The sequence below is a fragment of the Pinus tabuliformis genome, chromosome Q (assembly GCF_031772625.1).
Source record: "Pinus tabuliformis cultivar Carrire ecotype Pingquan chromosome Q, CPIR1, whole genome shotgun sequence".
In the NCBI taxonomy this organism is placed as follows: domain Eukaryota; kingdom Viridiplantae; phylum Streptophyta; class Pinopsida; order Pinales; family Pinaceae; genus Pinus; species Pinus tabuliformis.
Genome location: NC_142296.1, coordinates 116755845 through 116768280, shown reverse-complemented (window position 1 = coordinate 116768280; position 12436 = coordinate 116755845). Strand labels below are relative to the sequence as shown.

Here is a 12436-nt window from a genome sequence, read left to right as displayed (position 1 = left end):
TTTATATAAATACTTCTCCATTCGAAGTATTGGGGGTGGATTCTATAAACATCTCTGTAAATATATGCTATCAAGATAATAAATCTTTTGTAATCAAACGTGGATTTTTGCTGGAAAAAGGATGAAAGTTGAGGACATTTCATCAGATTCTTGTGCAGTGTGATTACAAATAAGTATTCTATCCTTGTGATTTTATGTGTTTTCTATATGTTTCAATGTTTCATGCATCCTAAATCTAAATGGTAAAATAGTCAAAGTGTATCAGAATTAGCTTTATTGCTCTCTGTTATCAATAATTTATCATTTTATGTTTTCTTCTAAGCTATTTCGATAAAGGAATTCTTAATTGCTCCTCTATCCCCGTAGTTTTTCTCATAAGTCCCTAGTATAGGATTCTTAATTGCCCTCTGCTAGCTGACATGTCTTCCTTTCATATTTATAATCTTGACTTGAGGATTCTTGATTGCCCTCTGGTTTTGAACAAAACTATCACCCATTCAAGCCCCAACTTTTGTTTTTATTCTGTTATCCTGCCTGTTGAACTCATACCTCAGCAATTTCACTTGATCCAGTGAGTTATCCCTAATTGACTCCATAGCCCGATGGCCTAAAATCTTAGTTTGCCCATTTGTTTCGGAACTCCACCACTCTCAAATAAAACAACCTCACTGAAAATTAATAGCTAGCCTAAAATATTTTCAAACATAGCTAAATCATGAAGAGAGAGCCCTCTCTGAGTGTAGATTGGCTAGAATCTATACTTAAAAGATTGGTTTGTGGTTACCTTGGATACTTTCCTTCTTTTGATAACTTCAAAGGAAAATCTGAGTGATAACAAACCCCTGTATGACACTGATTTTAAAGTCGCATGCCCAAGGGATGCCAAAGACAGGAACTTCTAACTGATCTCTTCATGTCTTTTATATTTTGGTAATTGTGAACATTTTACAATCGCAAAAAGCCAACCAAATCAAAGCTGGTAGGTTGTGGGATGTTATGCGCTCAATGGACAATCAAATTACCATTTTTAAGTGTAGACATTGGATGGTTATTAACAACCTATTTCAACTTATAGCAAAGACCTTGCTTGCATCATCAATATCCTTACATATGACGATAGCAAATTACAAACGTAAGAAACACGTGGTAGAATTGAATGTCTCAACACTGGGAATCAATTTCCTTTGGATACCTAATCAAATGAAAGTGGTGAAGAAAGTTCAAACAATATGCATTTCCCATATTATTACATTAATTGTTTCTATATATTGTAGTTATTTATATATGTTGAAATATACATTTTTAAATTAAAAATGATATGTAATTTTTCCAATGCTTATCGTAATGACCCATACATATTTTTAATCAACTTAAATATATCTTAATGATGTATATATTTGTATTTTATAAGATAATAAAACTTGTTATATTTTAATTAATAATTAAAAATAAATATAATTATTATTAATTATTATAGTGAACTTATTATCATTATTTAAATAAATCATACCACTTAAAATAATTTATTTTTAACTAAAAAGAATTGAAATTTACCTTTTTTAATGAAAAACAATCCATAATCAATCTCTCTCTCACACACACACATATATATATTTCAAATTATTTTATATTTTAAAATATTAAAAATATATATTTAAATGGTAAATTTTTACATTGATATTATTATAACCAAAACTTAAATAAGCACTCAAATTCAAATTGTTCAATCACTTAAATCTGGCTCTTCGTGTTAAGAGAAGGTGCAAAGAAAGAAAATTTACAAACTGAATTTAATTTGACCACAAGATGCTTAGGCATAGATAAAGACGAAAAAATGAAGGGAAAAAACAAATGACAAACTAAAGTTAGTTTAAGCACGAGATGCTTATGTATTTGGAATTGTAGTGAAAATCTAAAGTATCCTCTGAAAAATTTTGCTCTTATGCTACTGATATTTACTATTGGATGGCAAAGTTCTAAGCAATGGTTGATCCTGACATTACACTTGGTCCTCTATTGCAGTAGCATTTTCTTCTGAAATGCCCTTTAAAGGGTCGTTGGCCATTCTTTCTTTGGCCTCGCGAAGTGCTTGAATTAGGTCTCGAAGGGCAGTGGTGGGCTACTCAGCATTCTTCATGAGATGTTCTGTTACATCTGCAGGAGTCCTCTCCATAGCCTCCATTAAATCCTGGACCTCGGGAAAGAGCTCATGGTCTTCAATGGAGAGATAATTGCGGGCAAGAATCTTGGATGCCCCAAAAGTGCAAAATGAGAGAAGAATGTCCATCCGACCAGACTAGAGAAGCGCAGGGTCGAGTTTGTCGATATGGTTGGTAGTGAAGACGAACAATCTCTCACTTCTGCAACACGACCACAAACAATCTGCGCAGCTCAAAACCCCGGAAAGGGTCACTTTGCTCTCCTCATTTCCATTCTCATAGGGCTTACCGAGCTCCGACGCTTTTTTGTCCTTCTTGTCATCTATCTGTGGCTTCTTCTTCTTCTTGCGATCCGAGAGATCAAGAGAGTAGTCGATATCTTCTATCACAATTATTGATTTTTTGGTGGTCACGATCAGAAGCTTTCTCAGTTCCGTGTTGTTCTTCACTTGGGTAAGCTCTAGGTCGTACATGTCGTAATCCAGAAAGTTAGCCATGGTGGTAATCATGCTCGACTTGCCCGTTCCTGGGGGACCATACAACAAATAACTATTGGAATATTAATTCCTACTTGTCTCAGTTGTGACTTTCTATGTAAAGAGTCTGTTCCTATTCTATTGGAGTGGTTTCCCTAGTTTGGTGTGTGGTTGAGATATTCTCTCAACCAACAGATTGTATGTCCAAGATAGTTTTCCTATCTTGAGACAATACTCTTGTATATATGTAATTGCATATCTGATTAATGAAATACAGATTCCTTTATGGAATTGTGACATGGTATCAGAGCCCGTATGGGCCTGGCCTGGCCTCCCTCTGTGGAGTGCTAGGGAATAAAATTATATTTTGTTTTAAGTTTTAGTTTGTCCATGAGTAGGGTTTTCAAAGTCAGACAGAGTGTGATGATGTCTGATAGTAAGGTTGTTGCCCCAATATTGTTGTGTGTGAGTGCTGAGATGGAGAGTTATCCTGAAGTTGATTGTGTGGAACTAAGAAGTAGAGGAAGATGTCCCTATTGCATAGCCGACCAGCGTGGTCATGCTTGCGGTGGTGTCTAGATCCTAGAGCGGCAGTGGGAGGATTCATCAACAATTTTTATGCGTGGTGGCTTGCAATTCTTGGAGTCGATGCCGTGTTAGCTACGGGTGCAGTTGTCAGGATTGTGGCACCAAATCCAGGCATGCTCATTTTAGGAGCTGTTTCTGTGGACTGTAGCTCGTGTGCCTATTGAGCAACTTGATGCTTTTGCGAGAGAGAGCTTTGGTGGTCTAATCGGATCATGGTGAGCTGCGTGTTTAAGATTATTTTCAGAGCTTATTTGGGAACGTGAATTTGCTCTTGCGCCCTCGAACTTGGTATGAATATGCTCTAAGATTACCTAACTGAAGTGTGAAAAGTGTGACAAATAGCACTAAGATATAAGGCTTTGAATTTTCCCTGTGGAAAGCCCCACGGGAGGCACAGGATCGACCTAAAAATTGAAGGGACCATATGATAAGATCGCCTATGTGGCTATTCCAATTAGATTAACAGTCAAGCAATTTCCATGATTGTTCAAGGTATTTACAATATGTCCCATGGGATAGGAAAGAAGGAATGAGCATTGGAGAGAGGCAGAACGAATGCAGAAGAATCAAGTTAACAAGGTGTTTAGCACGAGAGTGTCTGTTGGAAGCGCAGTGGGATTGGGTCAACAAAGGTGTGTGACGATCCGTGGAGGCTGTGGTGAGCTTCCCGATCTGGGCTAGTGTGAGGAGATAAGTTGCAGCTCGATAGCGTTTTCTTAGTTGTTGCAGCTCAAGTAGCCAGCGTGAGCGGCCTATGGTTCCTACTTCGAATACATATCTCGAATACTTCAAAAACGTGTCTTAAGAAATTTCGAGAAGTATCTAGTTTTGTTCACTTTAGATTTGTGGATTTTGAAACCTTAGTAGGCGATTTGTGGCCTTAATAGATCAGTAATCTTGTTGGGGAAGGGAAAAATCCTATTGTGTGGAATCCCATCTCGTTTTTTTGCCATGGAATCGAGGCCAACGGGTAGAGTTTGTTATAATTTGTGAAAATCTGGTTTCTAGATCCCAGATCGAGTTTATTCAAGGGTATTTTAAGGGTTGGAGGCAAATATGAAATCGACCCAGGGTCAGATGGGTTCTCCAATGGCGAGCAGATCCATACAGATGAGTATGGTTAGATCTTTGTCTATTGTTATTTTGTTATTTTCTTCTGTCTGTGATGGGTTTTATTTACCTAGAATCTATTTGCACACATACGCTAAAGGTGAAGAATTGACTGTTAAGGTCAACTCCCTGACATCAATAGAGACTGAACTGCCCTTTAGCTATTACAATTTTCCTTACTGTCAACCCCCAAAATTGCCATATAAAAAAAAAGTGCAGAGAATTTGGGAGAGCTTCTCAAGGGTGAAGATCCAAAAACCAACTATTCCACCATACTACATACTAGTGTTCTTAAATTTTGAGTTTTGTAAGTGAAACATGTTGAGCCTGATCAAATCAACATGCAAATGCAATTGGTTAGAATTGATCACTCTAACAATTGCTAATTGAAGTTAGTTAGATTCAAGATGAAAGCACTAAGTATGATTTTAGAAGAAGTTGGTCGATGCAACAATAGATGGACAAACAAAGTAAAATATTGTGTGTTGAAATAAATCAGACTCATAGTATATGTCACATACATTAGTAAGCAAGTCTAGGATGTTTTGTAGTGGTCTTTGTAATGTATGTACATGGTAACTTCAAAAGTTGGAGTTGTGTTGTAAGCATTGTAAGGCATGTCTATCCCCATATAGTTCGTGGTAATCTAAAAACCATTTTGTATTTGTAGTGTTGGTTTGTGGTAAGCCAGAAACCACATGTAATAGTGAAGTGGGACAGAGATTCATGTTGACATGGTTTAGGGTTAGCCGATAAAACCCTTGGCTTCATTGAGTTGGGTCTTTGGTGAACCTTAGTGGCTAGAGTTCCCTAGTGGCAGATTTGTAGCCCAAAGTGGCTAGTGTGCCCTAGTGGCAGGTTTGTGGCCCAGAGTGGTTGGACTACCTTAGTGGCAGATTTGTGGTCCAGAGCGGCTGTGGTGAGCCTTCGTGGCAGTGTTGAGCCTTCGTGGCTGAGTTGAGCCTTCATGGCTGAGTTGAGCCTTAGTGATTGTGTTTAGCCTTGGTGGTTGAGAACCCTTGGTGGCATGGTTGAGGGTGATCTGATAAAACCCAGAGCATGGTTATGGGTAATCCAATAAAACCCATGATGATATTGGAGGGAGATTTACATGTACAGGTACAGGTGTGCAGTTATAATGGTTGAAAGAACCATGTATGAGAAGGAAATCCTACAAGACTGGCGGCTGTAGCGGTTAGTACCCATGCATTCCGGTGGATGGTTGCTCCTCTATATGGACATCAACATATTTGTTTTTTGTTTGACCACAACTAGACTTTGCAGATTGATATCGAGACAAGTACTCATTAACGAGGTGTGTTGGAATATTAATTCCTACTTGTATCAGTTGTGACTTTCTATGTAAAGAGTCCGTTCGTATTCTATAGGAGTGGTTTCCATAATTTGGTGTGTGGTTGAGATATTCTCTCAACCAATAGATTGTATTTCCAAGATAGTTTTCCTATCTTAAAACAATACTCCTCTATATATGTAATTGCATACATGATTAATGAAATATAGATTCCTTTATGGAATTGTGACAATAACCACGCTTCCACGCCCACCCAACTTTCCTGTAATATTTCTCTTCCCTCGAGAATTTTTGGAGGTCTTCCAGGATATCCTGCTTCACCTCTGGTTCCAAGCCAGAGTATCAAAAGTCAAAGGATGATAGAATACAAAAGACGCAACACCCTGTTCCAATATTCATAGTCCCTAGAATTGGATTTATTGGTGTAAATCTTCTAGTAGCGGCTTCTAATATCCAACGTTTTAGCTTCAACCATGACGTGGGGAAGATACTAATCGAAGATCATGTGCTTGTGTTTCTTATGAAATGTTAATTCGTAATAGCGTTTCTCCTTGGAGGTGGAGTCCCAGGAGAACATGACCTGCTGTTTGCGCTCACTGCTGTGGAACACCCACCACACTTTGATACATTCATATTCATCTTCGATCTGCTCATTTCTATCCATGCTGAATGTAAACTCCTTGTTATTCTGAGGCTTCCTCAGTTTTAATCTCTTTGAAGCCGAACACGATCTTATGCTCAGGCAAGTCTGCACTACCTCGTAAACTTCACTCACTTTCATCCAATCGTTCTCTTCTATGACTACTGACATGTGAGACGACACTAATCCTATGAGATTGTGCAGCCATTTTGAAAAAAAATTATAGAACTCGTGGGGAAGGTATTCCTTGGCTATGGTCCGTATGAATATCACGATAGCCATTATCGACCCCAGATTCGACCAAACTTCCATTTTTAGGAGAACAAGAAACCTCACGAAAAAGAATATCAAAGAAGAAAAAACATGATCCTCTTAGAGGAGCTCCGCCTCACTATTTATTGGAGAATCCTGTGGAATATGAAAGGGCCGAGAACTCTAAGAGCTCGACCTCACTATTTAATGGACAATGCTATGGAATATGAAAGGGCTGAGGATTGAAGGGGAAATTTCCTTGTAGATGGGGCATCCAAACCAAATTGGTTAGGACTCACCTCTTACCTATTAAAAAGTTCTTTATATTTTCTGGGGATAAAAGGGCCATGTTTCAAGTTCTGTATAAGCACATGCATATGTAATAATCTATGTATGTACCCGCTAATGACAGATTTTTTTCAAGTCACTGTAACAGTCCAAAAAATAAATATCTAATTTAACATTAATTTAAATGAGAGTGCCACTTACTTAGCCCAATATCCATGATTTTAATTAACTAAATGCAAATTGAATGAATAGTGCTTACCTGTTTACGTGTAGTCGAAGTAGGCTTACCGTAACAAGGTTTTGGGGATGACTCTCCACCCAACCGTAGGCTCAATTGTGCAACGTCTTGCTACAACTGGCCACCCCCGAGCCCTCAATCAACGTTCTACTGCCAGTGACTCCTAGGTCTTAGTATACCATTCTCCCAAGAGAATGAAAGACAGAATCTCGGAAAGATGGAATGTCGGGATCCTCTCATCTTCCTCACCATCTATTAAATAGAACAACATTGGAAGGGGAACCACATGCACACACTCCATGTGTCTACATGCAACTTCTTTTGATTTTTAGCTTTCTTGTTTTATTTCGTTACTTTTCTTTTGATTTTTAGCTTTTCTTGTTTTATTTCCTTCTTTTTGATAGTTTTCTTGTTTTATTTATATTTATTCTTATTTAGAGTTTTAGTATGGTTATTACTATTTTTATTGTTATTATTTTTATTTATTTTCTTTGTATATATTTTTAATATCATTTATTATTTAACATTTATGATTTATTATTTTTATTATTTATTATTAAGTGATTTATTTATTATTATTTATTATTTCTATTATTAATTATTATTTTTATTATTTATTATTATTTATTATTTATTATTTATTATTTATTATTAAGGGGAGGGATATTACACACTCTCCCACTTTAAGGAACTTCGTCCCGAAGTTAAGTTGAATTATTTATTACTTATTATTTATTATTTATTATTTATTAACTTCATGTTGCCAACACCCTCTAAAAATGCGTTTTAAAGAGATTTATTAGTTTCTATGGTAATATTGCTATCTTTTAAAAATATGACGGCCTTTTAATGCTTGCGACTTCTCAGAGTTCTATTTGAATTTTCATCTAATCCTTATCACTTGAAAATTCAACTAACGGAAGGGCTCGAGAAGCTTGAAGTCATTCCTGATGCACTGGAACCCACCTTTTCAAGTTATTTGTATAATGAATTTCTCGCAACAGATAATTACACAAAGGAAAGGCAACAATTCTTCCTTTCAAGAAACATTCCCAAGTATGCTAGTGGCAAGGAAGTCAGTGTGATGTCTAGGGTGATGAAGGGTGTCGAAATAGTGAACGGTCTTGAGCATTGATGTAAAATTGAAAACCGGAAGGGTCGGCTGCAAATCTCAAACAGGAAAATGGCTTGTTTAGATAGTTCCTTGGGCCCGGGACATGATGTTAGTTTTGAGGGCTGTCAATGTTTGGAAGGATATTAGTTTCCCTCTTTTTCACTTCGTTTATATTCGATTATCCACAACAATTTTAGTTTTGAGATGGTGAAGCTTAGGGCTGAAATGCAACTTTGCTGCTTATTATAAGCTCCCTCGAGAAATTACTCTCATAAATGAGAGATCATAGCAACGAGTCATAAAGGAAGGGGTTTTTTACTTCATCCAGTATGTTGCCGCTGTGATGAAGTTATAGCATATTGGGTACCGGCATTGATTGACTGTGTTCATAAAGATTGGCCTGAGTAGATTTGCAATTTAGAGCATAAGCAATGTTCTTGAAATGCAAACTAGTTGGGGATGGCAAAGAATTCTTTTGGGCAAGTTGCCTTGAGTGTAAAATAGAGAAACCGGAGGCACTAGGAGCTGCTATTTGCTATATCTTACTGGTTTAAAGCAGCAATGTGCCAATTTACATGCTATAGCATACATACAGGTTGCCACAAGGGCAACACAGATGTGGAAGCTTTATGATTTCAGAGAGCTTCAAGTTTATTTAAGACAAACTAAATACCATTAATCCATATTGCGTTAGGACATAACTACCTTCACTGATAGAGTTAAAAAAATCCATTTGGCCTGGGGCCGCTTTACATGCATGTATAATACAAGTATAATTCCTTCATTTGTCCGAACACGTCTAATTATAATGCAACACAACCGAATCTGATATCTTTATTGCAGATGGTGAATGAGTCAATTAAATTATTTTACTAATGTAGTTGAAGTCCTAAAAAATATGTTTCAAAGTGTTCCACATGTTCTCCCGTGATGGTTTGTTCTAAGAAACATTTGACAGGCAGGGAATTGGTTTGTAGATTGCTTGACTTGCATAATATTCTGTTGAAAAGTGGATTGAATGTCGGAGTGTTTACAGTGAAGTTTACCAGACTCGACACATGCCCAGAGAATCAAGAGTAGTCTCGCAACAAGACGATCCTCGAAAGATCATTAAAGCACTTTGTAAACAGGGGTTTCTTATCAGTGCATTTTGCATGGCTGCATGCGCACATGAATATGAATGGCTTCATGTTAGACAAATTTTTACTCAAAACTCTAGTGGACATGTATGAAAGATGCACGTAAAGTATTTAACGAAATGCCTGAACGAACTATCTTCTCATGGACCATGATGATTGGAGCTTATAGTAGACATGGGTTTGCGGAGGAGGCATTGTATCATCAGATGCTCTCTACAGGTATGGAGAAGGCACGTGACGTGTTTTCCAGAGTGTGGCAGCCAAATGTTGTCTCTTGGACTGCGATGATTGGAGGCTATGCAGAGAATGGGCTCGTTGATCAGGCCGTCGAGTTCTTTTGGAAGATGCAAGCTGCAGGTGTGAAGCCAGACTCAAAGACATTTGCCAGCGTCCTCCCTGCTTGCTCTAGCTTGGCATATGTTAGACATGGAAAGGAAATGGTCGAGAGGCATTCAATCCATAACAGGAGAGTATCACAGAAACCTTTCAAATTTTATCAAAAATGTAATAACTAGAATTTGCCTAATAACACAGAAACAGCCAAAAACGTCTGATAATTAAACTCGGTCCACCATCCATTCATCCCCAGATCTAGCTACGGTCCAATGAACAGTTCAACAAAAACAGATCGAAATTAAGACCGCTTACCATGCACGCCATTCGAACATCTGCTTGGGGCCATATGGTTGATTCATCCCCAGATCTACCTACCCTCTGATGGACAGGACTAAAAAAAAATGGTAAGTAAACATTTAACTTAGATCCCTGATTTTTTTAAATTAGTGAATTATTTGAACCTCATTATTTTGACCCTACTGATATCTGCTAAAATCAAGCTTTCCTTTCAAAGGTCGTTCTGAATCCAAGAAGGAAATAATTCAGGAGCATAAATTTCTCTGTTTCACCAAACGAGGATGAGCACAGTAGTGTTGGACGGCAGTACAGTTCGAAAATTTGTTGAAGACAATGAGGCTTTCAACAAAACAATGGATGAGAAGTTCGTGGAGTTGGACGCGAACCAGGATGGGGTCCTGTCACGCTCTGAGCTCCGGAAGGCCTTGGAGAGCTTCCGCCTGCTGGAGTCCGAAATGGGCATGGAAGTCAGCACCACCCCGCAAGAGCTCAACGCCCTTTACGACTCTGTCTTCGATGGATTCGATACAGACCAATTAGCCATGGCTTCCTATGCCAAGGTGATGGTGAAGTTTCTGGTGAGCTCTGAAGTCCTGACGGATTACATGAAGGGTAGACACAGGTGTTTTCAGGGAAAAATCAAAGTCAAGGCCAATCATTAAACCCCATGGAAAAAACGGATTATTGAGTCAACCTAACAGAGTCTCTGCTGCAATACTGCTTCCACAAGGACATTCTAGATACTTTATTGTGAAGAGCAGCAATTTCATGAAGATAAGATATGGAAAAAAAACACTGATATAGGACACAAAATCGATGGCAGGTTATACTCGTATCAGCGCGTGAACCCAAAATTTTTTTAATGAAAATAGCCAGCAATTCGTTACTTCAAATCCTAGTGATACAGGTAAACAGGATATAAGCCACCCTTCCTAAGAAAATACGGTTACCTGCCGCAAACTCACGAGGAAGTGGACAGTTCTCTACCTGTGCTTTTCGGAAGTAGCCTTGTTCATGTGAGAAAGAAGTGTTACTAACTAAAATTTTAAAGCCATAAGGTCCCGAAGGGTTTGAACTGCTCTGATACCATATGTAACAGTCCAAAAAATAAATATCTAATTTAACATTAATTTAAATGAGAGTGCCACTTACTTAGCCCAATATCCATGATTTTAATTAACTAAATGCAAATTGAATGAATAGTGCTTACCTGTTTACGTGTGGTCGAAGTAGGCTTACCGCAACAAGGTTTTGGGGATGATTCTCCACCCAACCGTAGGCTCAATTGTGCAACGTCTTGCTACAACTGGCCACCCCCGAGCCCTCAATCAACGTTCTACTGTCAGTGACTCCTAGGTCTTAGTATACCATTCTCCCAAGAGAATGAAAGACAGAATCTCGAAAAGATGGAATGTCGGGATCCTCTCATCTTCCTCACCATCTATTAAATAGAACAACATTGGAAGGGGAACCACATGCACACACTCCATGTGTCTACATGCAACTTCTTTTGATTTTTAGCTTTCTTGTTTTATTTCTTTACTTTTCTTTTGATTTTTAGCTTTTCTTGTTTTATTTCCTTCTTTTTGATAGTTTTCTTGTTTTATTTATATTTATTCTTATTTAGAGTTTTAGTATGGTTATTACTATTTTTATTTTTATTATTTTTATTTATTTTCTTTGTATATATTTTTAATATCATTTATTATTTAACATTTATGATTTATTATTTTTATTATTTATTTATTATTATTTATTATTTCTATTATTAATTATTATTTTTATTATTTATTATTATTTATTATTTATTATTAAGGGGAGGGATATTACAGTCACTATACCATAATATGGCAAAGACGTGAACTTCTCACTGATTTCTAATTTCTGATTTCTTTGGCCATTTTAATTTGAATTTACAAAAAAAATTGTTGTATTTTATCAAAACTTTTGTTGGAATTTTCATAATTTTTTTGGGTAAATTTGAAAGTTGTTTATTAAATCTATTTTTAAATAGAAAATTAAATTTAAATGCGGTAGTATAATCAGCTTTCAAATTTGTTTAGGAAATTCCCCAAAATTTTGATAAAATTCAATAAGAATTTTTGTAAATCCTGTTAGACACATACATGGCAGAAACAACAGATGAATGATAAGCATGAGATAGTATCTATTATTAACAAATGATATACATTTATAGTACATTCATATGACCTTTGGTTTCGTATTCCAAGGTCTCTTGGACTTCCTTAGACTATTCGGCTTCCACACCAACCTTTAGAGGATTAGGTGTCCAACATTCCCCCTTACTCCGAAGGGTTATGTATGAGTCCAAGAAGAGAGTTGTAATACAAAATGTGAAAAAATGCATGGCCACCATAAGGGAGGTGGTTTAAGGATGAACACCAACACTAGAATGCTTAGTGCAGTTCCCAGAACTCTTCCAAGTTTGGCATGAAGCTCAGGTCTTCTGCTAGAGGAAGTGCTCCT

At 37.1% G+C, this 12436-nt stretch overlaps 1 pseudogene; it reads right to left on the bottom strand.

Moving 5' to 3' along the window:
* Positions 1 to 1999: 1999 nt before the first annotated feature.
* On the bottom strand, positions 2000 to 6597 carry LOC149218517 (AAA-ATPase ASD, mitochondrial-like; annotated as a pseudogene).
* Between the last annotated feature and the right edge of the window lie 5839 nt (positions 6598 to 12436).